Raw genomic sequence first — 23,886 nt, 5'->3', positions numbered from 1 at the left:
AGGATTGGGGCCCAGGCCCTGGCCTCAGGACCTGACTCAAACCCAGAAGGCCCTAGGAATTCCAGATCTACGGGCGTCTCAGGCACCGCAGAGCTCGTCTTGGCACAGATAAGGGGTCTCTCCATGTCCACTGGATCTGGCTGGAGCTGGGACCCCTGTTCTGGCAATGTGCCGTCCTGCTGCAGTGCCTGCAGGGCTCCTGGGAGGGAAGGTGGGAGGGGAGGGGCCCTCTGCACTCCCACCGTTCCTGGCTCTGAAACACTGACCCATCCATGCCAAGGAGGCAAGCCTGTTCTGTGGCTCCTCTTTCCTTAGCCTCCCCCAAGAAGCTGTGGGCAGCCCAGGTGTGGGACCGCCCTTTCTGAATGGGCTCCATACAAGACCCTCTCCTACCGCAGACTCATCCTTCTCCTTTCCAGACCAGGAACCCCACACTTGAGAGGCCTCGTTTCGAAAGGTACACCTCTTTTCTAGACGTTTCCATCCGCTCAAATCAGGGATGGGAGACCAGGCTAGACTTCCTTATTCCTCCTTGGGAAGAGGGGACAGGGCTCAGAGAAACAGCCGGGAGGGGGAACCAGTCCTAGGGGACAATTCACAACTTATTAATTCCAGTCTCCTAAAAAGAAGCCGCTCCCAGCAACCCAGGGCTTTTCCACTGCAGCTCACAATGCTGGCTTCCACACTGTCCACTGCCCTTTAACCCTTTGGGACCTGAATCTGTCTCCTTCCACACTCCCTTCTGTGGAAAGCTCCCTTCTTCTTTGCAAGGAATAATTCATTAGCAAGCTCATTAAAAATGGGAAGATATTCCTTTTCATTCTTTCTGGAAGTCAGATTGCTCATAAAAAACACATTTAAGTTATTTCATGTAAATGAAAGAATAAGAAACACATGCATCCTGTTGCCCTTAAGTCTTGCCAGGTTTTGACATTATTTGGAGAAACGTACTTGGAAATACATTTGGGGTTTGAATCACAACGCAGGAGGCATGAGGTCAGGGGCCTGGAAGCAGCAATGAGCAACTCGCAGGTGAGAGAATGTGGGGGCGTTTTCTTCCTTTCCACGAGCTCAGGCCTGAGCTACCCTCTTGGTTTCCTTTCCCAGCCACCCAGAGTGGGCAGGTGCGAGGAGAGCCAGTTTCCAGACCAGACCATCTTTACCCAGACACTTGCACCCACCCAGAAGAGTGCCACTAGAGGCGGACCCAGGAACCACTCAGCACGATGACAAATGGCCAGAGACCCCTCACTGCCCTCCGCCGACGTGACAGGGTCCTCTGTGGCTCCCTGCCTGGTCAGATGGGGTCTCATCTCCACTCACTATGGCTCAGGCATTGGCCAATCCATCAAAATAGAATTTTCCTGAAAATGATCATATCTTTCAGCACTTAATAATGGCCTTTCAGGCCGGGCACGGTGGCTCAAGCCTGTAATCCCAGCACTTTGGGAGGCCGAGACGGGCAGATCACGAGGTCAGGAGATTGAGACCATCCTGGCTAACACCGTGAAACCTTGTCTCTACTAAAAAAAAAATACAAAAATTAGCCGGGCGTGGTGGCGGGCACCTGTAGTCCCAGCTACTCGGGAGGCTGAGGCAGGAGAATGGCGTGAACCCGGGAGGCGGAGCTTGCAGTGAGCCGAGATCGCGCCACTGCACTCCAGCCTGGGCGACAGAGCGAGACTCCATCTCAAAAAATAATAATAATGGCCTTTCAACAGGTCCCGAGAAGATCATCAGCAAGGCTGACGTAGTAAGTCACGTTTCAACTTCTTGAATTGAGAACATGGTATATTTTTACCTATTTTCTACCTAGTGACACACAAAACCCCAAATACGTGTTTGCCTGAGACCGAAATACTCATGAGCACCTGAAACAGAACTCAGTGCAAAGAGGGTTCCATTTCAACCCCTGAGAGCCAGGGGCTGCCAAAGCTTGATCCTGTCTGGGCCTCACCCGTGTGCCCCTGGCCTTCACTTTGACTTTGCCCCTGGGCTTAGTCCACCTTGGGAAAGTCCTGAGATGTCCCTGAGAAACCAGTCCAGGAGCTGATGGCATCTGGCTCAGACCAGCTACTCAAATGCATTCTAGTAAGCTTGGGACACGATGCCCCCAGGACCCCAGCATCCTGCCCCTGTGCAAACCTCGCCTCCCAGGCCTCTTCTCCACATCACTGTGTTTGCAGGTGGCTCAGCAAATGCTAGCCTTGGAGTAAATGTCACAGGGCAGAGCCTTCCTGGGCCCCCTCCCTGGGTTTAGCCCTGGGCACACACTCCCCCCATCTCTCCAGGCTGTGGGGCTCTCCAGAGAGCAGAAACAAGCAGACAAAGGCAACAGCCCCAGGTTAGAGCGCCTCTGCCCCCTCTGCCTATGCTGCCAGATTTTGTTTAAAAATAATATCCCCATCCCATTTCAATTTCAGGGGAGAAGGGCAGGGCTGCAGAAGAGCTGTCTCCAAATCCTCTGTTTGATTAAAGAGCATTACGGAGGCTGCGCTGGAAACCAGAGATACTCTGGGGGTGGGGGTGGCGGTGGGGGTGGGGGGGTGGAGGGTGGGGGACGGGGGGCGGGGAACTGCACACGGGCTAATGCACGCACACGGCTGAGGACTAGAGGCTGGGCCCCACTCGGTGTGCAGCTCTGTTCATCCACTTCCTTCTCAGAGACCCCATGTGTGGGTCTCCAGTGAGGAGTATTGGCATCTGGGCCAAGGACAGTGCTAGGACCCCCTCAAGGCTCCATAAATGTCTAGGGGAATGGAGCCAGCCTCACCCCATGGTTCAGAACTTTCTCAGCACCCACCCGGATTCTCTGGAAGTCTAACTGCACTCATTCACCCCAATGACCACCCCAGGGGCATCAGATATGAGGGATGCCAGGATCCTGACACTGCCTCCCAGGGCGGCTGGCTCTAAAAACACCCCATCGCCCTGAGTGAGCCACAGGATCAGTCCCTGGGAAGCAGAAAGGAAAGTGGCCTGAGCTGAGCTGAGCCTCCTCTCCTCCTGCCGGCCCAGCCTTCACCCTGGCGTGGCTGTCCAACACGCAACCCTGAGCCCCCTGCCCTCCACGACACCTTGCTTGGTTGCCGTGCAAGCCACCTTGCTGCATGGGTGCTCCCGGGGCACCCAACTAGACCCTCTGGTCCTTAGTGCAAAGCCCAACCTTAGGCACCCCAGAATAACCCCAAGCCCGAGCCCTGGGCGGCTCCCGGATGCATCTTGAATTAGTAAAACACAAATAAACAAATGATGAGTCCTCGAGTGAATTGTGTGGCTCCAATCCCCTGCTTTCTTCTTCTCTACCATTGCTGATTTTATTTAAACAAACAAAAACATTCCCATCTCATTGCAACGTCAGGGGTGAGGAAAGGAGGAAAGAGAAGAACTTGCTCAAAAACCACTGTTTGATTAACGGACATTATCAAAGCCTCATGTGTGAGAAACCACGGTTCTCACAGAGCGGGACGCTACCACGGCTGGTGGAAAGAAATGTCTTCCTGGCTGAGGAGCAGGCAAGCATTCCCATTTCCTCCTCTCTCAATGGGTCCTTGGGCCGGGTGTGGGCAGGGCAAGTGCCCCCTGGATCCCTTCTGACAGTGTGTTCAGCAAAACCGTACTGAGGGTTCCTGTGTGTCTGGCCCGAGCCGTTCTCGGGGGTCTAGAATGGAGGTGGACACTTCCCACTTACCATCGCCGGCCCACAGCATCCATCAGCCAGGCTGGACCCCCACACCTGCTTGCTGGGTATAGCAAGGGTCTCCACTCCGGGCAGCTCTCCGGCCCCCAGACCCCTCGGGCTGATGTGAAGAGGATTCACCTTGGCAGGGTGCCTCCTCCCCAGATTAAATGCTGACACTCTTGATCAGAGAGGAGAGACATGAGCTGAGCTAATAAAATCCTGGTGTCTCAAGAAAGCAAGAAACTCACCCCAAACCACGAAGGAGACGAGAGGCCCGCCAGGAAGAAGACTTGGGTCCAGGGTGGTGGGCCCCATCGGGGCCTCTTCCGCGGCGTCCATCAGCAGTTCTTCAGCTGACCCAGCCAGGCCACGGCCCACGTGCCTTGGGGAAGGGCAGAGAGTTAGAATCACGGCAAGGCAAGCATCCCGGAAAAGCCAAACACGCCCAAGAAAGACACGGGGCTTGGCCTCACCTGCAGTTTTTTGCTTTTCAGTGGAGTGGGGTGACTAGTGGGGGATGTCCAATGATAGGAAAAGGTGCAAAGAAGCAACGGGCTGGGTTAGAGGCAGCCCCAAACCCAGAACCAAGTGGGGAGCAAGGGACCAGGCAGGGCAGAGCCCAGGACTCTCAGGGCCATGGCGAAGACAAGGGCAGGCAGGGGCAACACCCACCAGGGCACGATCACGAGGGGTCTCTGGGAAGGGAGAGGCATCTGTCCATAGCCCTGAGGCCAGGCCCACAGGAGGAGGCATTGGAGGATGCTTGGCAGGAGATGGAGACACCAGCCGGGGCTTGTCGGGGGCACTGGGAACCTGCTGGAAACAGGCAGCTGGAGTGGGAGTGGCTCCTGGGTCAGGGCAGTGATACTCAGACCTCAGGAGGGCCAGGTGACCACAGGTATGGGGTTGGCAGGGAGAACCAGACTGCTAGGCAGAGGGCTGTGGAGCTGAGCCCCGGAGCCCAGGGATTGAGGCAGAGAAGGGGAGGTGGGTCAGGCCCACCTCAGGAGACAGAGCAAGCGGAGCGCCGGGTGGGTGAGGAACCTGGCCGTTGGAGAGCCACCAGGGAGAGCCAAGTCAGCAGCTGGGCAGAGGCAGAGCCTGCAGATGCTCCCTGGAGGTTTCCCCTGCTGGTCCTCTGCATGGGACACGGGCCCCAGCAGCTGCTAGAGGGTTAAGGAGCTGGACCAAGCCCCGGGGGAGGAAGGCATCGTGGCAAGGGAAGGGTCGCAGTCACAACCACACCTCGAGAGGGAGACCTGTGGCCAAAGCCCGGGGGCACACACTACAGCTGTTCCCATGCCCACTTTGGTCCTGAGAGACTCAGGGCCAGGGGTCCAGAACAGCTCAGCATCAGGGATGGGGCAGGGAAGGCAGAGAGGGAGAAGGTGCTGGCTCCGACCAGAGCAGAGCCCTGGGCATAGCTTGAATCTGCCCTCACACCCTCCAGCCTGACCTCTATGGAGCCGGAGTCCACTGCTCCAGCCCCTGGGGCAACCCCCCGGCCCGCCCTCCTGGGGACACAGAGGCCATCAAGGGATGGGCTACGGTGGCAGGTGCCCAGGCCAGAGCCAGGGCTGTGGATGTGCTCAGTTAGGATCAACTGTTGGATGATGGATGGCCGCGCAGGTGAATGCAAGGACGCAACCAGCAAGGCCCCCGTTCAAGTGGGGCCAGGGTCGGAAACTGCTCACACCCTTCTCAAAAATGAATTCCACCCTCCAGCCTTTGCACCTAGAACTCTTCGCGTGGCCCACCTGGTGGCTCAGCTGTGGTGGTCGAGTCCTTCCATCCACTCACCTGGCAAAACCCTACATCCCACATACTCTAACAGAGCCCCACTCTGTGCCAGGCTGGTGCTGGGACACCCTGAGGAAGCACGGGGCTGGCCAAGGGCACCACAGGAGGGCCAGGTCAGGGATTGGGGAGGGACAAAGAGAGGGAGACATTGAGAGAGGACAGGCGAGGAAGAAGGCAACAGAAGCAGAAAAAGCAGTGACTCAAGGAGCCAGGTTAAAGGGGCTGCCCCTACACTCAAGGAAGCAATGAGATCCCTCTGCCAGCGCCTCAGAAAAGTCCAGAAACCCAAGCAGGATGGGGACGTGGGGAGTTAACTTTTAAGTTTGTTAAGGCTACAGGAGCTTTGGGCACAAAACCCCAGAGAACCTGCCCGGGGCTAACTGATTTCTTCCATGCCCTCTCCAGGCTTTTGACTGTCCACAGGAGCTACTGTAGTACTAACAGTGGCTTTGGGGCCTGTGTGTTAATGATTGCCATGTATCTGAGGGTGAGGAGGGTGCCATCGATTCTTCGTTACTATCGAAGAAAGTCTTCTCATTTAGAATCAGGCGTGCTCTATTTTTCTACTCGCCAACAGCTACATGGCAGGGAGGCCAGGTTTTCGTGTGATCTCAGCTTCAGAGGTCTATACCCCAGTCCACCCGTAGTCTCAACACTCCCCTAGACAGAGTGGCCAACTACATCACTGGGAAAGTCTCACCTTGGCAAAAGGGGATGAAAGATTGCCTCAGGCTTTTGCCCCAACCTGCCAATGGAAGATCCTTCCACGTTCTTTCTCATGGGGCACTGCAGTAGAGTTGGTTTTGCTAACTTGGAAACGGTATCCAATTCTAATTCACGATGTCAGAGAACCGTTAGCCAACAGACTCATCAAGGAAGGAAGGCCCCATAAGGTTTCAACTAATAACATTTTCTTGCTCCAACTACCCGCCTTATCCCCTAGTTTTTTCCCATTTGGCTAAAGGTCCAACTGGAGCCTAAGGTTAATTGGAGTGATCTAATCATGATTGATCTGCCTTGGGGTGAGAAATGTCCAGAGCTTGGGACAAATAAGGGCATGTTTCAGACTCAGGACATACCTGCTCTAAAGAATTATGGGCTCTAGGGAGCTCAAAGATCAGAAAAGAGGATGAGGGCTCAGTTAGGGTACAGGACATGTGGGTGAGGATATTAAGGGGCAAAAGAACTACTACAGGCCGGGCGCGGTGGTTCACACCTGTAATCCCAGCACTTTGGGAGGCCGAGGCGGGTGGATCACGAGGTCAGGAGTTCGAGACCAGCCTGACCAACATGGTGAAGCCCCGTCTCTACTAAAAATACACAGTAGCCAGCTGTGGTGGTGGGTGCCTGTAATCCCAGCTACTCAGGAGGCTGAGGTGGGAGAATTGCTTGAACCTGGGAGGCAGAGGTTGCAGTGAGCTGAGATCACGCCACTGCACTCCAGCCTGGGCGACAGAGACTCCGTTTCAAAAAAAAAAAGAGAACTACAAGTTCTGATGCTACATTCCCAGATGTGAGTTTTAATCTCCTCTCCACTGATTGATCCTGACTAATCAATAGCCACTGTGCCCCAGTTTCAACAGTCTGCTGGAGTCAAATCTGAACCCCAAACTATGCCCTCTTATGGGGGGCCCTCTGGGATGCCAACATACATTCACTTCTTCACCTGGCTAGGCATTCCATGGGTACTCACTTTGCAGTCACTCCCCTAGGGCCACGCCTAGGAGTTACTACTTCCCTATCACTTGTTAATCTTGAGTGAGTTTTGGATGTCCTCAGTGGGTCCTGAGACAAGTCAGAGGAGAGCTAGAGTAGGGAACTGATCACCAGTGGTCCCCCTGGTCCTCAGCTCTTGGAGAGAGGGAATGAATGCTCTGGCCAGTTCCATCTGCGCAAAGCATCGAACAAAGCCATTTTCTACAATGCAACCCTGTCCAAAGCCCCCCTTCTCAAAGCTGCCTGCAACTTTCAACCCCACTGAATGGACTTCGTGCTGGGTCAGAGGCAAAGACTTAAATGAGGAGCAAAAGAAACGTCGACTCCATCACCAAAATTAGAAGTGTGGCTTAAGAAGCCACATCGCCCCGGCCCGGCAGTGGCCAGTTCACCTCATTATGATAATCAGTGTGTTTTTCCTTCACAGACAAAGAAGGCTCCTTATGCGACGAATATTGGAATCCAGCAGCTAACCTCATTAACGTCTGCAGCCTCTTCCTTCGACAAGGCCCAAGATTAGCCCTGTGTTCATTAAGGGAAAAGGACGGAAAGTGGAATAAAACTGAAAAACACCACCGGGGTAAGGGGGAGGGGAGGCCCTCTTCTGCTAGCCATTCATTCACTGAAATACTTCGTGTACCTTCAGGATTTAATCACCAGCGAAGGGGGCGGTGGGGAGGGGGCAGGTTTTACCAGGATGTGGGAGGTAAAGAGGTTAAACTCAATGGAAGGAGTTAAAAACCCAAACTAGGGTGATTTGATGTGAAAGCTTCCTGGGATTTGTCATTGGGATAATCAATTTAAAACCTTCTTCCCGTTTGCTTTCTTTTAGCCCAACCTAACGTAAGGGGAAACCGTCTTTGGATGTGTTTTTGGCTTTTAATATTTTCCAAGTCTCCCTTTCCTACTTGTTTTTTGTCTTTAATGCCTTTGTTTAGTTATTCTCTTCTCCTGTCTCTCCTCCACGCCCCTCCCTTTCCACTTCTTTCTTCTCTTTAGTCCTCCCCATGGGAACCGAATGTATACGAAAATCTAGTGGTGCCTCCAGTTGTATTTTTCTCATGAATGCTTTATTGACTTTGCTTCAAGCCCTTCAAATAGCATCTGGTGCTTACCTGTGAGACATCCCACCTGACCTGCCAGATAAAGATGATTAACCCTATTTTGAAACTGAGATAAACCTGGCTTGGAAAAGTTTACCTACCCCGAGGTCTCAGCACTAAGTAATTTAACTAGGACTCAAACCCAGGTCAGCGACTCCTGACTGCTTAAGACAGCATGGTAAGAGGCAGGTCCAGAAGTCGAGAGACCTGGGTATGCAAGTTCCTAGGGGACGCTAAGAACGAGAGAAGGGGGAGCAGGTGTCTCTGTGAAGGGGAGTGTAAGGACACAGAAGTGAACCGGGGCCGCAGAGCCCTGTGAGAGAAGGCATGAAAATGTGTCGTCGTGTCCATGAGCTGAAAACATGACAAGGATTAAGCTACAGAAAAATCTTTACCTTTGTGAGAGCCCTTCCACGGAGTAGAGCGAGTCAGGAAGCAGTGGGTTGAAGAGGAAATTGGAGGTGAGGAAGGAAGACAGCAAGTGTAGACAGGCCTTTCAAGAAGCTTGGCTGTGAAAGGAAAGACAGAGGCTGTAGTGGCTAGAAAAGATGACAGCAGGGACCTGGGAGGCTCCAGGCTGCAGGCAGAGCAAAGTTAGAAATGCAGAGGGAGGCCTTCTGAAGGAGGCCGGGACTGAGACAGGTACAATTCTTCCTCTAGAACTCAGGGAACAGGAGTTCAATGATCCAGTGGGGCCCAAACTACAGAGCCTCTTGACAGCCTCTGTTTCCCTGGGAGTGGCAGTGGCCGGCCCTGACTCAGGACAGGGAGTTGTGAGGATCAAATGAATGGACGGTTGCAAAAAGTGACAGAAACATTCACTACCATTACTCACTGGGAGCAGGACTCCCGATTTTACAGCCCACTCGAATCTCACTGGGGCCCAGATTTTCACTGACCATAAATTATTCGTCCTGAACATTAAGGATGTAAAAACCACTGGTAAAAGCTGCCAGTCTCTGGAAGACAAAAGGTCCCCTCCTAATAGCCTGGATTAACTCAAAGCAGGTCTCCGCCCACTTCGTTTGTCACCGTCAGAGTCATCCTTGCACCTCCATTTGCCACATAATCCAATCAGTCCCTTTCAGAGGCTGGGCAGCTATTGTCAACACCGAGCTGGGCTTCTCTAAAGCAGCCCAAGTTGGTTTTGTCTTGTCCGGACAAAACTGGTTGGCTTAAAAGGGGACGAAAGAAAGTCCTGATCAAATGAGGACCCCAATTAGGTTCCAAGAGACTGTTTTCATTATCTTTGTACCAGATACCTAGCCTGGTGCACTGGGCAGATTGTCGGTGCTCCAGAAAATGTTTGTTGAATTAATTCATTTTTATTTATTCTGGAATTTCTTAATTGAACACAAACACACACAGCACCTACTCAGTGCTGTTCTCACTAAGGGAGAATAGGGCTGGACATGTGAGCGAGGAGGGACAGCCTCGGGTGGTTAAGTAGCTTGCAATTTCCACAGCAATTTACAAAGCACTTTCATAGTAGTTACAGCATTTGGTCTTCAAAAGCGCCCTGTGGGGTAGATACACGAGGGTATGTGTGTGTGTGTGTGTGTATGTGTGTGAGTGTGTGTGTGTGTTTTAATCTCCATTTAGACCATGAAAGAAACTGAAACTTAGAGAAGTTAAGCGACTTGTTTAAGGTCACATCATTATTAAAAGGTGAAGTCAGCACATGGTACCAGCACTGGGGCCACCCCGACCCCCAAGACCACCCCAGGCAGCTGGGATTTCAAACAGTCTGTCCCATTGTCAAACATTTGGTTTGAAATAAAAGGACTCTTAGTATAATGCTGGGCCAGAGGGGAAACAGGGGTGAGGGCAGCTAGCGTGGCACCCTGGGTCCAACTCCAACCCCTTCTCTTGCCAGCTATGTGACCAAATACTTACACCTCCCCCCAAGTTTCAGTTTCTTTAATGTAAATGTAAGTCCTGCCCCACGGGACAGGGAGTTCAGTCCTCACGGGTCCTCTCTTCCTTTCAGCTTTTTTAAATTACACAAATCAACACTAACAAATTCATCCTCACCTGGAAATGAGGCTGCCTCATTTGCATACACATATTACATAAAAATCCCATGTTCATGTCACATAGAAAGTGCTCTGGAAATGGCCACATGCATAATTCGTATTCTTACTCAAGTCAGCCCGTCGATGGTCTCTGCAAAGCCCCTACCTGATGCAAGGAGAGCCCGTGGACAAGGGCTGCCTGGAGTGCTGTTGGAGAATAAATAAGACGAGTAAGACAAGCAAGAGGGGTGGGAAGGGACTGACCTGCCAAACCTTTTCAACAAACATTTGCTGATCACCTCCTCTATGCCAGATCCTGCCTGAGGCCTCTTTTATCTCATTTAATTCTCACAACAACCCTAGGAGGTTGCTCCCATCGACCCCATTCCCCAGAAAAGGACAGAAAGATCTCCAGAGAGGTGGGACATGCCTTTGGTGATTCAGTAGCATGCTCATTCCAGAAGCCCACCCAGGGCCTTGGAGTTGCCAGCAGGATGCTGGTCAAGCCCTTGGCCCAGGTCCCCCTCCTGAGAAGTTCCCAAAGGGATCCTTCCATTCAAGACATCGTAAGGGTGATGACAGAGTCAGTCAACAAAGACTGACACCCCCTTGGGGAGGGAAACACTCCAGTTTGCTAGCAGGTGAACACAAAGACTTATAGGAAAGTACTCATAGAGTCACAGCATGAGCATAGCAAAGGTCAAGGCTTAATGCCCAATGCCCCCTCACTAGGGCATTGGTTTAAGTCTTTAGGCAAGAGGGACAGCTGGCTGGTCAGTTCCGGTCCTCTTCATCCTTTGCCATCCTGGTCCTGAGGGTCAGTCAGTGGCTGCTTTGTATGCTGGTGGGATCCAGGAATCCGTGCTCCTAGTGCCCTCTGCAATTGATCAAAGGTTAGAGAACCTGCTTAAAAGCCCAAGCCTAGATCATAATTACAGTTTAAGTTAATTAATTACAATTAAGCTGATTAGTTAAAAATTTAAAATTGTCTTTTAATTGCTAGTGGGTCTGGGGGTGGTGCAAGGACAGTGGTGGGGTTGGGAGATTCTACCCAGCATGTTGAATATGAAACGATAGCAGGAGGGTTGAGGTACCGTAAGGCGTAGATGGGCAGCAGGCCCCTTGGTAGCAGCTCGGCATGAAGAGGAGGTGGTCCTTGAAGACAAGGAGGTGGACGTATGATGTCATCCCTGAGGAGAGACCCTATGGCATGGGAGGGCGGCAGGTTAGAAACCATCTTCGTGACCTCTAATGGCCAGCACCGGAACAGCAGAGAGCCAAAGGGGGCAGGCGGAGGGAAAGGCAGGGAGGAGTGGCAAAGGGGAGGAGTGAGGAAGGCTTACCGAGGGACTGGGAGGAAGAGGGAGGGGTATGGAGGGAGGAAGCAGGGGGGTCAGGGAGAGGGGAGGAGGGAAGGGGAGGGGAAAAGAGAGATAAGGAAAATGAGGGGGGAAGGGGGAGGAGGGAAGAGGAACGATGAAAGAGGGAGGAGGGAGAGGAAAAATAGGAGGGGGAGGAGGGATGAGGAAATGAGAAAGGGTGGAGGTAGAGGAGAAATGGGAGGTGGAGGAGAGGAGTGGGAGGGGGTAAGGATGATTTGATTGACAAGTCACAAGTGTTAGCTGTGTGCGCGTGCGCAACTCAAAACCCAAGTTAGCGTGGCAGGCACATACCGCTAGGGGGCGCGCGGCCCGCACCCGTAACCCAGGAGCTCAGCCACCTGCGGCGCCCCCGCCCGCGCCGGCGGGCCTGGATGGACAGGGGGTGCCCAGCAGGTCTCAGGCTAGGAAAGGCTCCACAGCCCACCCCAGGCCACCGCGCCAGGTCGCTACGCCCCCTCGACACCTCTCCAGTCACCACCAGCCAGAGCCCACCTGTGGCCGCGGCGCAGCGCCTCCCGCCCGCACCAGGAGCCTCCTGCGCCTCCCGTCACCCGGCCCCAGCCCCGGAGGAACGTGGGCCACCCAGCAGACCCGCGCCAGGCCCCTCAGGAGCGCCGCTCCGCCTGCTACAGGGAAACGCAGAAATCCCAACTCCCACCTTCGGCAATCCAATTAATTAAACACACGTTCACTAAAGTCAGAAAGACCCAGTCCTCCAGACACCGCTGTCACGCATGTGGGTGGTCTCGGAACGAGAGACAGAACCTGTGACATCGCTGGAAAGTAACGCAAAGGGGGCCACCCTGCCGCTCCCCGCCTTCGCCCCCAGGCGTCGACATCGCGCCCCTAAAAGTCGTGCCTCCCTCCTTCGCCACAGCAACAATTTCCAGACCCCGCTGATGGCGCCTCACTGACCTTGTCACTGCCTCTCTCTCCATCCTGCTCAAATAAGCCACACTTTCCTAAGACCCCCGAAATAAAAAACCACTGGAAATCAACTAACGTGCCTCTGTGCGCCTCCACGACACCGGAAGCCACGGCGCCAAGGCCGACCCCAGCCTCTGCGGCCCCTCCGCAGTGAATCCGGGGGTCTCGAAACTGTTCCCTCTTGGGTAAATGAATCCAGGATCCTCCAGTGGATCCCGCGCCCGACCCCCTCCATCAGGAGAACAAAGGCCACCTCCCCTCCCCACCCCGCCCCCCAAAATTCCGCAGTGCCGCCAGCGCCCTCTCGCGGCCAGCCAGGAAACCTTCCAGAAACCTGCCACGTAGCCACCCGCCTGCGCCCCCACCAGGCCCGCCGGCCCAGGGTGGGAGGGGGCGGCCTGGGGGGGCTTGACTCGGACAAAGGAAATGGCAAAAGGCAACTTGACCAAAAGTCCAAGCCTGCAACATGTCAGGATTTTCGAGTGACCACCATGCAACGCTCTGAAGACCCCTGCGGCCCCCCATCCCCAGCTCCCAGCATCCAGACCCCAGCAACACACCTCTTTTCTTCATTTCTCTCCTCCCTCTTCCCAGACCCAAGGATACGGCCGTCTCTCTGCCCCAACCCACCCCCTGCATCTATTCTGCCTCTGTCCCCAATCCCACGACCCCCTTCCGCAGGGACTGATCCTAGGGGGCTACTGGCAGGTTTGCACTTGGGCGCCATCTCTCTCCACTGTGAAAGTGGCTGATCAGGACAGAACCAGATGATATCGGGTGGAAATTTTACTCTACATTTTGCCTGGGGTCCACACTGCACTAAACCTGTGTATTTGGATTTGGAAAACCTCGTGAAGAGGAACCTCCACTCCTCCCGCCCACGATCCACCAAAAACCTGGCCAACAGCTGGCAAGGCAAATATGCCCGGGAGACCCTTCTATTCGGGTGCTTCCCCCCCTAATTCATGGGGCATGCAGAAGGCATCGCCGCCATATCTCCCACTATTAACGCGATTCTAGAGGCGGCTTCCAATACAGGAAATCCGGGGTTCGCCCCCCAGTGACTGCCACACACCCGAATCCAAGAGGGGTTCCGTCTGATTCCTCCCGCTCCTCTGAAGTCCCTGCCACCCAGCCCACCCTCAAGGACTAGACCCCCCAGAGAGGAGCCCTGACTTCCCCCCAGGGAAATGTGCCTCAAGATTTTCCTTCTGAAAATTTTGTTGCGGACACTCGGGGACCAGGCGAAGTGGCCGCCTCCAGCAGTAGGACCCGGGATCAGGCTCTCGGCGTGTCCAGGAGGACAGAGCCCATCCCAGAAGGGGATGCCGTCTTCCTTTGGCACATCCTTTGCGGCAAGGATGGCCAACCACTCACCAGGTGAGGGATCCTCTCGTGGGCGCCCCAGCTCTCCCGAGGAGCCGCAGCCAAGGCCAGCAAGCCAAGGCGCGCTCCCTCTCCGCTCTCCGCCGTCTGCGCTAGGGGCTGGCTGGGTGGGGTTTATATGGAGGCGCAGAAGGGGTGGTCTCTGACGTCAGCGCATTCTGCTGCAATGCGCTCATTTCTCTAAAAGTGATTGGCCGGAAAAATGAGCCCCCCAGATTCTATGACAAATTGCTCTAGCCGCACCCAGATTGCAGCAAAGAAGGGAGGAAAAAATTCTGCCGCAGTGCCCCTGGCCGCCATGACCAACACCCTGTGGTCACGGGTGCTTTTTCCCTGCGTGAGCTCGACTCGCCAGGCAGGGTGAATTCGGGCACAATGTGTGGGGGGAATGGTCCCGAGGGCTGGCCGTCCGAGGGCGGCCGAGGGCCAAGGTGGGGCTGTCGGGGCGCAGATTCCACACCTGGCGGTTTCGGAACATCCATCGGAGGATGCGGGCTTAGCGAAAGAAAATTATGCTTTCTCTTATTGTTCAGGAAAATAAAACGCCCGGGCGACATAACTGGTTTCCAGATGTAAGCCGGAGGCTGTCACCCCTTCCCAGCCCACCCGTGCGTTTCTGACTGGTTCTCTTTGACACCGGAGACAGAGCTCCGCGTCTCCGAGTCAGAAAAACCTGGCTGTGAGTCCCGGGCTCTGCCGCTTACAACTCATGTTCACGGAACCCGCTATGCCCCTTCCTCTTTCACGGGGTCCGTTTCCTCCACCTTAACGAGGGGTACCCCCCTACACACACACCAGGGTTGTAATAAGAATCCAGACAGGAGTCGTGCCCTCTAAGGAAAGTACTTTTAGAGGGCGGACTGTGTCCCATGTGGAGATGCCTGGGCCACTCCTCAAAGTTGGGGTGATCCCCACACACATGCCCTTTGGAAGAGCCCCACTGCCACCACCGCCCCGAAAAACAGGCAGCGACACATGTTGCGCCGAGCCCCGCCGCGGCCTCGGCTCTGGGGCTGGCACATGAGAGTTAATCCCTAACAGGTGGGAGCCCTCGGCAGCTCTGCCCGGCTCTGAGTGGCAGAGCGTGCAGGGCCGTCAATCAAATGTCCTCTCGCAAAGGTCAAAATGCTGTTGAAAAGGACCGAGGATCTATCTTAGGGTGACAGGTGGGTGGCAGCCGGGAGGACAAGGATGGAGTGCCCGGTGACAGAAAGTGGGTGAGGATGAGCAAGGGGCCCCAAAGAGGACAGCAGAGAGGCCCCACCGAAGGCATCAAGTCAGAACCGCTCCCCCGCACTTCTTTGGGGGGCTCAAGTGGCGTCAGAGGGAGCCCCCCATGCCCAACGATCCCACGAGGTGACTGTAAATCAGACGGGAGCTTCCTGGGCTGAACAGAAGGGAGAAAGGCTATTTCTACGTCCACAGTTAATGACTAGGGAAGTGAACATTGACCGTCAGGTCACCAGAGACGCTGAGCCTTGGGAGGGCGAGCAGGGGGCTCGTTTTTGCACAAACAGGCGCACCGTTGGGGAGATAGAGACGTGGGACGTTGGGGTCCTCGTGGGGCGCTGCTTTAATATGTCAGGTAACAAGAGGGAGAAAGAAAACACCCCCTTTTCAGCCTGTGGAGCTTGCCAGGAACCCCAGGGACTAGAGCCCCGGAAGCAGGCCTTGCACAGCAGAAACGCCCGCATCAGCCACAGACGTCAAGAACGCTTCAAAAAATCATGGCTCCGAGCACCCGCGTCAACAGGAGAACGTTTATTAGCCACAGTATTAATAGCTAGGAAACAGCCAGAGCTGGCCGGGGCCAATCAGCAGCCAGGAGCCCCTGTCGTCAAGCCCCCACGGCCAATCAAACGCCGGCAGGCCCGGTTGCTAGCCTCTCGGGGGCAGAGGCGAGGGGCGCGTATTGACAAGGGGCTCGCATTCACCCTCCGCGCGTGGGAACTGTGGTGGCCGCCAGAGAGCATCCGCAGCCACGCACCCGGGGGCCCGGAGGGCTGTCGTAGACACAGTGCCAGCCTGCGTCAGCCCTGACGCCCCAAAAGGACATGAGTTGACGTTCTGGTGGGAGCCCCAGGCCTCTGTTGGATTGCTCCTGGAGCCCCTAGAAGGAGAAACTTCCAGACGCCCGATATCCAGTCTCTCCCCTCGAGGCCTGGCGCCCCTGCAGGAAGTTGAGCCTCCCAGTGAGAAGCCAGCCCTGCCCTATTCTGGGCCCTCTGGCTCTTGAGCCTGCTCCTTTGAGATTCACAGTAAACCCCACTCTTCTATTTCAGGGCCTTACTGACAGCTGAAGGAAAAAGACCGTGGAAATTATGGGTTTCCTACAAAGCACCATGGGTTTGAATCCCGGCTCTTCTCCTTCCACGCTGGAAGGCTGAGGTCCAGGCCCTCCCTCTCGCTGGGCCCCTACTTCCTCATCTGGAAAAAGGAAAGACTTGGACAAGATGGTCCCCAAGGAGTCTTCCAGTCCTACTTTGCTTGATTTGAATGTATACATCAGGCGAGTCAAATGTCTTCCAGAACATTCTGCATGACAGTAATTAGTATCAGGTGTATCCTGCAGTCCATGTGGTTACTTCATCATGCTGCTTTTCTTTCCATTGTATTTTATTTTAAACAGAACTCCATGGCAACATGTTTACCCTTCTGGCTTCCTAAAAGAAAGAAAATGATGGGGGGGTGGGGGGCGGGAATGGGAGACAAAGAAAGAAAAGACTGCTGCAAACTAATCTCCTCTGAACGTGGTTTCACCACAATTTTTAAAAAACATCCATATGTTTAAATGTTTTTGTTGGCTTTTCTGGAGCTCAGAACCTAACTTTTTAAATATTTATTGGTCCAAAGCAATGGAAGAATTCTTGAAGGAGCCAAACCTATGGTAATATTTGGATCTGAACTATTTCTCAATCTGAGCAATGCTATACATGCTTTCCTCGCTCAGAAAGGCCATTCAAGGGCTCAGATTTGTATCTATAGGGGAAAACAGACAAGGAAATCCAGGTTTGAGAAATGGAGCACTTTCTCTCTGTGCATGCTGAAACCCAACTCTCCTGAAATCCTGGAGGCGAGCCAGTGTCCCAGACGCATGGCTTAGCTTGCTGCCTTTTTTTTTTTTCCACATAGATCTAATTCAAAGCACACATTTTTCTTCTTTTTTTAATTCATACTTGAGAACCCTCAAAAGCCGTGTGAGCAGCCTCCTATCCACATGTACATACTTATGGGCAAGGGGACAAACCTCCTAAGAGCCGGCCAGGAAATGAAGACAAGGTCCTCCTATACCCATCTCCCAGGCATGGTTAAATGCACTCTCTTCTCAAAAAGCATACTCCGAACATTTACAAACAGCAAACCCCAAGTGCCTCCCCCTCTAAGCCAATGTCCCAGTTTTCTGCGTACCCCTGAAATTTAGCATGCACCAGAGATCTCTTGAGCCCCTCTTCCACACTCCCCCCAGGGGGCTGCAGGGATAGGGAGGCTGCTTGTAAGCTACAACTGCAGTCCCAATCCCCAGTTCTAGTGCCAGCCACTGGTCATTCAAACCCCTGAACATTGCTGAACCCCCTCCCACTCTGCCATAGACCTCAGCTCAAGTCAGAGAAGCAGTTGAGCACTTGGGCAGTCTTCCATAGGGCTGAGTTTTTCCTTCCTGTGGGACAAGGGGAAGCCTGTCATTGTCAAGTACAACTTCTGCCTCTCATAAGAGGTGAGGCTTGACATCAAGTAGTCAAGGATTTGGAGGAAATGATCAAACACACCAGGCCTATCTTCTGGGACCTTGAAATTGACAGCGGCTCTTCTAGAAAACACACCGACCCCAGCTCCCAGTGCCGGGAACACTCTGCTCCCCTTAAAACCAGAGTTCTGGGCTCAGCCCCAACCTTGCATAGAACAGTTTGCCAAATCGTAGATACTAAAAGACAAATAAAGTTCAACGCCTCTCACAGAAGGCCAAGGATGAAGTTTAATTCCAGGTAGACTGCTGGGTTTCAAGGCAGCACATCTGTGTGTTTGAGCTAGCTAGACTTCCAGCCATTCCCCATTGACCAACAGTAACCCAAGAGTAAATGTTCAACAACAGAGTTGCCCTTTTCCTCATCAGCCTCTGGAGGAGCGTGGTATGTGGACAAGCAGGGGACATTGCTCTTTGGGACTACTTTTTATAACTAGTGCCAATGAAAAAGAGCTGGAAGGCAATGCCCCCAGATGGTACCATTAGTTGTGCTGGATGAATAGATTCTGAGTGATTTTTCTTCTTCCTTTCTGCTTTTACGAATTCCTTTACTGGCATGTGTTCCTCGGAGAGAGAGAGAGAGAGAGAGAGAGAGAGTATGTGTATGTTTTAATGCTGCAGTTCAAAGCCAGGCATAGTGGCATGTGCCTATAGTCCTAGCTGCTCAGGAGGCTGAAGTGGGGAGGATCATTTGAGCCTAGGAGTTCAAGGCCAGCCTGGGCGACATAACTGTTTTTTAAAAATCATTTTAATGTAACAGTACAAGAAAAGTGACCATTTTAGCCTCTTCTTTATTGACCTCAATTTAAAAATCTTTTTTTATTAAGTAAATAAAAATCAAGAGACCCAGGATTCATGTCCTGCATAGCATAAGGCCAAGTTCCTGGATAGAGGCATTCATGCATGGGTGGTAGCTGTGGGGTGGGCACAGAGGTGGGTGCCAGTGGCAGTCACCTAGCTGTGCCCAATTTTTGGAAGGACTCTCCTGAACCTGTCACAGAGGTGAACAAATTCCAAGCTGGTAAAAGCAAAAAAAGTGCACCTCAATGATTTCATTCCTACTGGAGCGACCTAGAGAAATCCATTTACGAGAAGACAAAGCAGGCCAAGAACGGGGTCTTGGTGAAGCAGACCACTGCCATGGGTTGGGATTTTAGAAGTCACATCTTGACACTAGGAAAAGATAGCCACATTGCCCCACCCCACCCCCACCCGGGGCCCCCTGGCTTTGGGTGTGGGCCAGCCCCAGATTCAAGCAAGGGGTTTTCTTGGCCCAACTCCATGGAAATATTTCCTTCGGTGGAGCAAAGAACTGCTCCATTCAACGGCCTGCGGCTAGGGAGGGGGTGGCTTTCGCTGTGTTGACAGAGAACTGCAGAGGCCTGGGGAGGGGCCCCAGAGGAGAAAATGTGTTCCAGGTAGAACAGGACAGGAAAGTTTTCTCTTTTTTTCTTTTTTTTTTTTTTTAACTAAAAGATTGCTGACAGTTGAAAACCTCCCACCCCACCCAAGAGGCTCCTAGAGGGGGCATTTGTCCTAGGTTTCAACAAGGACTAGAAATGTCTTAAGTCTTAATGTCAAAGGGAAGGGGGCCGATGCTGGGCGCACTTTCAATTTAAACATTCAGGGTCTGGATGGCTCCAGAGCACACAGTTGGCCTCCCTGAGCCAAGCCTGGTGATACCTCTGTCTCAGAGCTAACCCAGAAGCCACCAACTCCTGGTGGAGCCAAGGGTGCACAGGAGACGCCCTGTGATTAGAGGCCCGTGCACACAGAGGCAGTGGTCAGGGGTTCCAGAGGGCACACAGTCCTCCCTCGTTGAGCCTAAGTTTGCTGATGTCCATGTCACAGCCCACACCCAGAGGAGGGTACCAGCAAAAGTAGGAATCTCCTTTAACTTTCTCCAAAAAGCCCAAATCCACGGGACTCTTGCTTCATAGAGTCACTCAGAAGCTCATGAGGGGTCCGGGGAAAGTGGCAATCCCTGGGAGACAGGACGATGCATTCCACCTACCACGGCAGTCTACTGCCGCTGCCAACCACCACTGCCTGCCACCGCTGCCTACCACCACTGCCTGCCACCGCTGCCTACCGTGGCAGTGTACCACCGCTGCCTACCATCACTGCCTGCCACCACTGCCTGCCACTGCCTACCACCACTGCCTACCATGGCAGTCTACCACTGCTGCCTACCACTGCTGCCTACCATGGCAGTCTACCATCCCTGCCTACCACCACTGCCTGCCACTGCTGTCTGCCACCACTGCCTACCACCGCTGTCTGCCACCATTGTCTGCCACTGCTGTCTGCCACCGCTGCCTGCCACTGCTGTCTGATGCTGAAAGGAGATGAGAATCAAATAGAGCGCGGCACATGGCAGCGCAGGGCGAGTGCCACTCCATGCAATGGCCTGTGCTGCCCAGAGTCTACCGAGCCACACATCGTGTACCTGGCGGGCGGGCTGACCACCCCATAAGCACAGTGTCACAAATGCTGACTGCAGTCTTTCTTTCAAACCAGTGAGTGCAGCTCGCAAGGCAACCAGCAGTCTTGCCTGGTGATTGAAGGTTTGGGCCCCAAGATCAGACTGCAGGCGCTAGTCCACTTGCTACCTGTGTGGTCTTGGGTTGGTGGCTTAACCTCTCTGAACCTCATTGTCATGATCTGTACAATGGGGACAAAATACCTTCTTCAGTTGAGAAGATTAAATGGGGGAAAACGTGTGCTGTGCTCATGGCAGGCCCCAGCCATATGACATGGGGTGGGGATGAAGAGCCTTCTTGTCTTCCATGTAGTTTGCATTGATTTTGTAAGAAGAAAAATTTTATTTTGTAATTTTGTAAAAGTCAATCTGGCTGGGCACAGTGGCTCATGCCTGTAATCCCGGCACTTTTGGAGGCCAAGGCAGGCAGATCACTTGAGATCAGGAGTTCAAGACCAGCTTGGTCAACGTGGTGAAACCCCGTCTCTACTAAAAATACGAAAATTAGCCAGGCCTGGTGGCGGGTGGCTGTAGTCTCAGCTAATCAGGAGGCTGAGGCAGGAGAATCACTTGAACCCAGGAGACAGAGGTTGCAGTGAGCCGAGATGGTGCCACTGCACTCCAGCCTGGGTGACAGAGCGAGACTACATCTCAAAAATAAGTAAGTAAATAAACAAACAAACAAACAAACAAATAAATAAATAAAGTTTGGCCGGGCACAGTGGCTCACACCTGTAATCCCAGCACTTTGGAAGGCCAAGGCAGGTGGATCACCTGAGGTCAGGAGTTCCAGACCAGCCCGACCAACATGAAGAAACCCCGTCTCTACTAAAAACACAAAATTAGCCAGGCATTGTGGCACATGCCTGTAATCCCAGTTACTAGGGAGGCTGAGGCAGGAGAATCGCTTGAACGCAGGAGGAGGAGGTTGCAGCGAGCCGAGATCGTGCCATTGCACTCCAGCCTGGGCAACAAGGGTGAAACTCTGTCTCAAAAAAAAAAAATAAATTAAATTAAAAGAGTTAATCCAACGTATCAGCTAGGTCCATGAGCAAAGGCCTGTGCCGTGGGTGCCTTGCTACCCTTCCCTTCCCACGGACGTGGGACAGTCTGGAACAGCCTTGAATGCTTCCTCTGAAATGCAAAACAGCTGCGCCCCACTGAGGTTTTGGGGACGGGCCCTGCCAGTCCCCATAATCGGCCAGAGGGAAGAGAAACAAGCGTCCCCACTCCAGGCCTTTGGGCTGAGCCTCGCTGGTCGTCAGCAGCCCAGGCTGACCACCCGAACACAGCCGCCTGGCCCCTCGCCCTCTCTCCTCGTGGCCGACAAGGGCTGTGTAGGGTGCTGTCTTCCTATTTAAGACTTCCTGTCTCAGAGTGTGGAATCTGAGATGTCGTTTACAAGCTCAGTGGGAAAACAAATATTCCAGATAAAAATATTCCCAGGACACTTGGCCTGCCCCGCCGTCTTTCCTGTGACTCTCTTGTTCCTGGTTGGGGTGGGGACTCTGCAGCCTGGCATGGGACATTTGGCAGTGAGGAGGCCATCAGGCAAGGTGAGTGAGAACACAGGCTCCCAACTCAGACGGCCTGGCTTGAATTCTGATACCACCACTTGACTTTGGCTGGGATCCTTTCACCTCTCTACACCTCAATTTCTCCACCTGTAAAACAGGGATAATAGTACCTGCACTCCAGCCTGGGTGACAGAGCGAGACTCCCAAGGGTGTTGAGAAGGTTAAATGAGGCAGTGGGTGCTCAGTAACCCAAGTGGCATCCTCCCTCCTCCTGCAGACAGCCCCCGCTGCCCCAAGGAGAGCAGGCCTCACAGTGCCACCCACTCCACAAGAATGTGGAGCTCAGAACCTTTACATCGGTCTCCTGTTTGCAGGAACAGCTCCAGGCCTGGCAGACAAAGTCTGTGCGCCTCTGTAGCCTCCACCACCCTCCCTTCCTGGGAATCCCAGGCCGGGGCAGTGGAAGATTCTCAGAGCAGCCGAGAAGTGCACCAGCCCCTGATGCATGCACTTTCTACAGCCATCATGCCAACACGTCCTGCAGCCTCAGCCTACCCAGAGTTCATTTCCTCCCATTTGGGGTAACTTCACCACCCCAGGTCGCTGGACGGGACCGAAGGTCACCAAAGGTCATCCCAGAACACCGCAAGTCACCTTGGCTCTCAGTGCTTCGCCCAGAAACCTGAGTCTACCCCCTACACCCGTCTACTGAGCTGCCGGGGCTTATGTTGTGCAAACGCTGCGCCCTCTGAGACAGGGGCTCAAATGTTCCACATACCCTTTAGGTGTTTGCGGAAAGGATGAGCTCAAAGACGACTGCCTCTAGGTAAACAGAGCTGCCCTCACACATGTGATGATAAGGAAAAGCAAATGAAGGCTGCCTTTGAACGGCCTTTTGGCTCCACCAGCTCCCAACCTAAAGCTGTGTTTGCAATGGTGAACTGTGGGGGATGGGGGCCTGGAGGTGGTGGGGGAAGGACGGTGGCTACTAGCACCCTGGCCCTTTGAGAAGGGTCCTGCCCACTTCGCCCTGCCAGGCCTAGGTTTCCCCCCTCCAAAAATAGGAAAATTGATATTTATGCCACAGACTTGCTCTGAACACAGACTAAAGCAGACTATTTTCTTTTTATTTATCTTTTTTTGGGACTTTGTTGCCCAGGCTGGAGTACAGTGGTGGAATCATGGCTCATTGCAGCCTCAAACTCCTGGGTTCAAGCAATCTTCCTGCCTCAGCATCCCAAGTAGCTGGGACTACAGGCACCTGCCACCACATCAAGTTTGTTTGTTTGTTTGTTTGATTGATTGATTGTTTTTTTAAGAGACAGGGTCTCTCTATGCTGCCCAGGCTGGTCTGGAACTCTCAGATTCAAGAGATCCTCCTGCCTCAGCCTCCCAAAGTGCTGAGATTACAGGCATGAGCCACCGCACCTGGCGACAGACTATTTTCTAAAAGCCTCCCACATTACCCAACTAAATAGGGACGTTAAGGATCAAGATCCAGGGCTAGGGAGGTGGAACTCTGGAGCAGGAGGCACAGGGAACATAGGCAGGGGGCACAGGGAACATAGGCAGGGAAGCCAGGCCAGGCACACTCAGAACGGGCTCCTCCAAAATACACCAGCAGAGTATTTGAATGTTTAGCCTGAGTTCTGTCAACTTTAAAAGACAATTTCAGATTGTTTTACTTATCCATTCATTCATTCCATTCAAGAAGCACTTCCTGGGTGCCTAGGGCTGGCATTATTTTACATGCCAATGGCTAGGGATAAAATGACAAGTGATGAGACAAGCACCCTGCCTCACTGAGCTCAGAGCCAACAAGGGAGCTGAACTGCACACCTAGTGTGTTCAGGCTCCACTCTGCACGCCTCTGCTTAGATCTTAGATGGGTCGCTTGCTCAGCCCAGGCCCTGAGACTGAGTGAATGCTCTCCCTGGAGGATTAAATGAGAAATGAAACGATAACATTGTCATTTAACCACAAGAGAGAGCCCACAGAGGTTTGGGATGCCCAGGAAGAGCTGGCACCTCTCACTTCAGTGGGAGCATCGGGAATCTGGGCCCACATCCATTCCCGCGAGTCTAGCCTTATGTACATTTCCCAGAAATTCTCACTGTTTATACTGAGGGGCCTC

At 53.4% G+C, this 23,886-nt stretch overlaps 1 long non-coding RNA gene and 1 pseudogene across 2 annotated transcripts in view; one reads left to right on the top strand and one right to left on the bottom strand.

The window, feature by feature from the left end:
- The window catches only part of LOC707695 (uncharacterized), a 35,516-nt pseudogene extending 21,414 nt beyond the window's left edge, over positions 1–14,102 (bottom strand). The window contains exons 1-4 of the transcript XR_013396540.1: positions 14,003–14,102; positions 11,411–11,519; positions 4,355–11,193; positions 3,931–4,064 (exon numbers count right to left, since the gene is read on the bottom strand). The product of XR_013396540.1 is annotated as an uncharacterized LOC707695 (transcript). The remainder of the gene's footprint in view (positions 1–3,930; positions 4,065–4,354; positions 11,194–11,410; positions 11,520–14,002) is intronic.
- LOC144330396 (uncharacterized) lies at positions 10,153–11,498 on the top strand. Its single transcript, XR_013396542.1, has 2 exons — positions 10,153–11,195; positions 11,407–11,498. It is a non-coding gene; the product is annotated as an uncharacterized LOC144330396 (long non-coding RNA).
- Positions 14,103–23,886: the final 9,784 nt, after the last annotated feature.

The sequence above is a fragment of the Macaca mulatta genome, chromosome 7, assembly GCF_049350105.2.
Source record: "Macaca mulatta isolate MMU2019108-1 chromosome 7, T2T-MMU8v2.0, whole genome shotgun sequence".
Lineage (NCBI taxonomy): Eukaryota > Metazoa > Chordata > Mammalia > Primates > Cercopithecidae > Macaca > Macaca mulatta.
The sequence above is the reverse complement of the archived record's forward strand: the minus strand, read 5'-3'. Positions and strand labels throughout refer to the sequence as shown.